Below are 6,000 nucleotides of genomic sequence, written 5' to 3'. Positions count from 1 at the left end.
CCTACTCCCAAAACACAGTTCACCCCTTTTGCAGTAACCGCGGGCATGCCACACACAATGCCAATCAGCTGTTTCACAGACTCCATCTACTACGCATGCGTTTTGACGGCGTGCGTATCTCACACAGAATCTCACCACAGTTGCTCTCATAGTAGGTTTTGTATTTAGAGTTGTCTACATAATAGCGCTTTTCATCCAGCTACCAACTCAATGGACCAACTGCATCTTTAAATTTAGTCTTCGTCGCGCTGTCATCTTTAATAGTTCACATTTCGGAAGAAAAACTTTAGAGTAACAAGAAAAAAAAAAAAACAAAGCTTGGTGCAACAACAAACTTACTTAAGTGCTGCAGTGTGCATGTGTGTGTGTATTTCTTTGTGCAAGTATGTGTGTGTGTAAACGCGCGAACACATGTGCATATGAGATATATGTAAAACATACAAAAATATTGATATCTACAAAAACTTGAGTGATTGTTGTTGCATAAAACAGCAAAATACAAGTTTTGTATTTTGGCTTCTGAGAACGAGAAATGTGTTTCATGGTGAAGATATTTATACATTACATAAAAAAAAGCGGATATTCAACAGTAAATTCAATTAACAAAAATAAAAGCTTCTGAATAAAATAGAGATCCTGAAAAAAAAGTAAATACATAAAATAACATTAGTGTGTCCGGTATTTCATAAGGTAGCTTTGTTTATGCTACTGTCAAAATTACCGTTTTTGTTTTAAAGAATTCACGAAATAAGTGCTTCTGCTTTTAAATAAAATAAAATAAACATAAGAAAATGCTAAGAAATATTTCTATAAAGTGGTATTAAAACTTCAATGTAAAGCAAAAACAAAAAAATGGCTGTTTGGTAAAATGTGTTAGTTTTAACAGTGCATATGTATAATATACGGCCAAACAAAATTTTAAAAAGTACCGACCGAGAAATAAGCTAATAACTTTCACAAGATCTTTGGTTCACTGAATCTTAATGCCAAACCAGATTTTTAAATTCGGTTATTATTTTCAGAATTTTCTTACACAAAATTACGTTTTTCAGCTGCTTCAACGCAAACTACACCGAAAGAAATGAAGCAAGTAAAATCAGCCAATCGGGTTTGTTATTCTATTCAGTTAATTTGGTAGCGTTATGCTTGATTCAACGTAGTTTTTTGTCCAGAGGAAAAACTTGCATAGTCATTTCAACAGAAGACAAACTATTGATTTCAAGTTAACAATATTCTGTAAATGTTACAGATTTTCAATCAATCTAACTGGTTTGAGTTTTTTGTAAAGAGAACAATTTTTTTAATCATTTCAACAGCAGACAAACCTCGATCTCATGCTAACAATATTTTGTAAAAATTACAATCCTACTGATTTTTCTCAAGTTAACAATATTCCGCAAAATTACAGATTTTCAATCAATATAACTGGTTGTTATACTTTTTTCTTCAAGAGTTGTATACTCATTCAAGAATTTGTATACTCATTTCCACCGAAGGCAAACTATTAGTCTCATGCTAACAATATTCTGTAAAAACTACAGATTTTCAGCCAATCTAACTGATTTTTCTTAAATTAATATTCAAGTTTTTTGTCAAGAGAACAATTCTGTTTGTTCATTTCAATAGAAGGCAAACTTTTCTACATGCAGTTATTATGTGATAAAAGCCCTAAAAGTATACTACAAATCTTTAAAAAAATGTTGTTTAGAGAAAATATCTGAAACCTAAAACAGTTTAAAGAACAAAATTCCTAATCGCAAAGCGAGCCCTCCAAAACAAAGACATGTATTTTCAAGTAAAATATTTGTACTTTCGAATTTTATAAATTGTTTTAATAAAATGTAGTTTTTGTGTGGGAAAAGCGTAGTGAATATACCGGAAAATCGTGTGTTTAGCACTTCCAGCCACAAATATCTCAAAAACCAGAATCATTTTAAAAATTTTCGCGCCGGATTCAGATTCAACGTACCAAAGTCCCTTAGAAAAGTATTGCCTCATATCTGGATGTAAAAATTTTCAGCATATTTTATTGCGCTCAAATTAGAAGGGACTGTGAGCAGCCTAATTTGTGTTGAATTTTTTAAATATTATTTCACTAAAAAAAAAGTAAAGTGCCAACGTAACAGAATATTTTCTTTTTTAAAGTGAATAGGCACAGTTTTTTTCTTAAACTTCGAAAAATGTGATATGTACACTGTTTTTTGATAAATATTTAGTCCCTCAAGTTTCTATTTACAAACGAAAATTTACGATAATTATTATCATTTTTTCAAAGTTCCATTAGTTTTTGCAACTTTTTATGATTTTGTAATTTTTGCGTTACGGAACTTGTTAAAATTTTTATACTCAGTTGAGCAGAGCTCACAGAGTATATTAACTTTGATTGGATAACGGTTGGTTGTACAGGTATAAAGGAATCGACATAGATATAGACTTCCATAACTCAAAATCATCAGTATCGAAAAAAAAATTCGATTGAGCCATGACCGTCCGTCCGTCTGTCCGTTAACACGATAACTTGAGTAAGTTTTGAGGTATCTTGATGAAATTTGGTATGTAGGTTCCTGGGCACTCATCTCAGATCGCTATTTAAATGAACAATATCGGACAATAACCACGCCCACTTTTTCGATATCGAAAATTTCGAAAAATCGAAAAAGTGCGATAATTCATTACCAAATACGGATTAAGCGATGAAACTAGGTAGGTGAGTTGAACTTATGATGCAGAATAGAAAACTAGTAAAATTTTGGACAATGGGCGTGGCACCGCCCACTTTTAAAAGAAGGTAATTTAAAAGTTTTGCAAGCTGTAATTTGGCAGTCGTTGAAGATATTATGATGAAATTTAGCAGAAACGTTACCCTTATTACTATATATCTGCTTAATAAAAATTAGCAAAATCGGAGAACGAACACGCCCACTTTTAAAAAAAATTTTTTTTTAATTCAAATTTTAAAAGAAAAGTTAATATCTTTACCATATATAAGTAAATTATATCAACATTCAACTCCAGTAATGATATGGTGCAACAAAATACAAAAATAAAAGAAAATTTCAAAATGGGCGTGGCTCCGCCCTTTTTCATTTAATTTGTCTAGGATACTTTTAATGCCATAAGTCGAACAAAAATTTACCAATCCTTGTGAAATTTGGTAGAGACTTAGAATATAGGACGCTAACTGTTTTCTGTGAAAAAGGGCGAAATCGGTTGAAGCCACGTCCATTTTTTACACACAGTCGACCGTCTGTCCTTCCGCTCGGCCGTTAACACGATAACTTGAGCAAAAATCGATATATCTTTACTAAACTCAGTTCACGTACTTAGCTGAACTCGCTTTGTATTGGTGTAAAAAATGGCCGAAATCCGACTATGACCACGCCTACTTTTTCGATATCGAAAATTACGAAAGGGAAAAAAATGCCATAATTATATACCAAATACGAAAAAAGGGATGAAACATGGTAATTGTATTGGTCTATTGACGCCAAATATAACTTTAGAAAAAAACTTGGTAAAATGGGTGTTACACCTACCATATTAAGTAGAAGAAAATGAAAAAGTTTTGCAGGGCGAGATCAAAAGCCCTTGGAATCTTTGAGGGAATACTGTTCGTGGTATTACATATATAAATAAATTAGCGGTACCCGACAGATGATGTTCTGGATCACCCTGGTCCACATTTTGGTTGATATCTCGAAAACGCCTTCACATATACAACTAAGGGCCACTCCCTTTTAAAACCCTCATTAATACCTTTAATTTGATACCCATATAGTACAAACACATTCTAGAGGCACCCCTGGTCCACCTTTATGGCGATATCTCGCAAAGGCGTCCACCTATAGAACTAAGGCCCACGCCCTTTTAAAATACTCATTAACACCTTTCATTTGATATCCATATCGTACAAATAAATTCTAGAGTCACCCCTGGTCCACCTTTATGGCGATATCTCGAAAAGGCATCCACCTATAGAACTAAGGTCCACGCCCTTTTAAAATACTCATTAACACCTTTCATTTGATACCCATATTGTACAAACGCATTCTAGAGTCACCCCTGGTCCACTTTTATGGCGATATCCCGAAAAGGCGTCCACCCATAGAACTAAAGCCCACTACCTTTTAAAACACTTATTAACACCTTTCGTTTGATACCCATATTGTACAAACAAATTCTAGAGTCACCCCTGGTCCACCTTTATGGCGATATCTCAAAAAGGCGTCCACCTATAGAACTAAGGCCCACGCCTTTTTAAAATACTCATTAACACCTTTCATTTGATACCCATATAGTACAAACAAATTCTAGAGTCACCCCTGGTCCACCTTTATAGCGATATCTCGAAAAGGCGTTCACATATAGAACTAAGGCCTACGCCCTCTTAAAATACTCATTAACACCTTTCATTTGATACTCATATCGTACAAACAAATTCTAGAGTCACCCCTGGTCCATCTTTATGGCGATATCCCTAAATGGCGTCCATCTATAGAAATATTGCCCACTTCCTCTTAAAATACTCTTTAATACCTTCCATTTGATACACATGTCATACAAACACATTCCAGGGTTACCCTAGGTTCTTTTTACAACATGGTGATTTTCCCTTACTTTGTCTCCACAGCTCTCAACTGAGTATGTAATGTTCGGTTACAACCGAACTTAGCCTTCCTTACTTGTTGTTTATATTGCTGTCCATTTATTCCCCTATAAAAATGCAGGACACTTTGTGGTGTAAGGTGAATGTGTATATTTTTTGAGCTATCGAACTGTAACGACGGAACCCGAAAACACGTACAGTGCATCATCAAATTTCCATCGAAAACACCCCGCCAATGCGTATTGGTTTTTTTATCTTATGCAGAAAATATGTTTTTTTCGAATATTTCAAAGGCCATCTATTACCACTATCAAACAATTACTAAGAGATTTTAAAAATGTATTTTTTGCAGTATTTGCATTTGCTATTGTGGAGTGCCAGTAGCAACGAAAAAGTATTAGAGCACTGCTCCGGCGCTGAATATGAATAGAGCATAGAGCAGAGACGTAGCACAATGTTATATCAGCTCCAACAACAAAAACAAAAGAAAAGACAAAAACTAGAATCAATACATTTTTTTCGCTATCGCTCCCATACAAACAGCATTTCGTTCATGGTTTTTATTTTGTTATTTTCTCCGCTCTAAAACACGATACAGCTCATAGCAGAGCCTAAAAAACTCGATCACATTTTTATGATACGGCTCTGTTCTATGCTTTGTTTGTATTTAAAGCCGGATTGATAGAAATTATCCGTCCTCCATGAATAGATTTCGATAAATTCCTATCGCATTAAGGAAATAAGAAAACTTTATCACCGAAATTTTCTTTTCTACAAAAATATTTATTTTTACCACAAGGGCTTAAAAAATGTGTGAAGCCGCACTTTTTGTCCTTGATAAAAATACTTCAATATAGGGGGACAAATTTTAATTGTTTAAATCTTCCGGTTTATTCGCTAACCATGTAACTACAGATACATGGTTAGCGAATAAACTGGATGATATTGTAACGAATTTAGGGAACCTCCGCTTATTCTACACCTTCCACTAACGTTCGTATCGCTAAACTATTGAATAAATAACTCCAATATTCAATAATGCAAGTGGTCTTTATTATACTACTTTGAAAGTACTTCACAATAACCCTAATACTTCGCAAACAATAGCGTGCTTAGATCAAGCTGATCCAGATTACTCAGCTTTCGCTGCTTTTACACTCTGTGCCCAAATGTCTAAACGTTTCTTCTAGAATATAGTTACCAGCTATAAACTTTCCAGCTATAAACGACAGATGCACGTTTATAGCCTCTCGCGTTGCCATATGCGCGTGTATATGTGAGTAATACTTCCACCGATGATTGCATACTTTTGTGAGTATCTCAGATATATGCATGTGAATTTGTAGTTTATAGTCTCTCGCATAGTCATATGCGTGTTTATATGTGAGAACTAC

General features: G+C 34.2%; 1 protein-coding gene across 1 annotated transcript in view; it reads left to right on the top strand.

Annotated features, from left to right (window-relative positions):
• Nucleotides 1-298: 298 nt before the first annotated feature.
• LOC137239746 (cell adhesion molecule Dscam2-like) overlaps nucleotides 299-6,000 on the top strand; it is a 246,781-nt gene continuing 241,079 nt past the window's right edge. Inside the window, exon 1 of the mRNA XM_067765367.1 lies at nucleotides 299-690. The gene's annotated coding sequence lies outside the window, so the exon portion shown is untranslated. The remainder of the gene's footprint in view (nucleotides 691-6,000) is intronic.

This window comes from Eurosta solidaginis, chromosome 2 (assembly GCF_040869045.1).
Source record: "Eurosta solidaginis isolate ZX-2024a chromosome 2, ASM4086904v1, whole genome shotgun sequence".
NCBI lineage: Eukaryota > Metazoa > Arthropoda > Insecta > Diptera > Tephritidae > Eurosta > Eurosta solidaginis.
The sequence above is the reverse complement of the archived record's forward strand: the minus strand, read 5'-3'. Positions and strand labels throughout refer to the sequence as shown.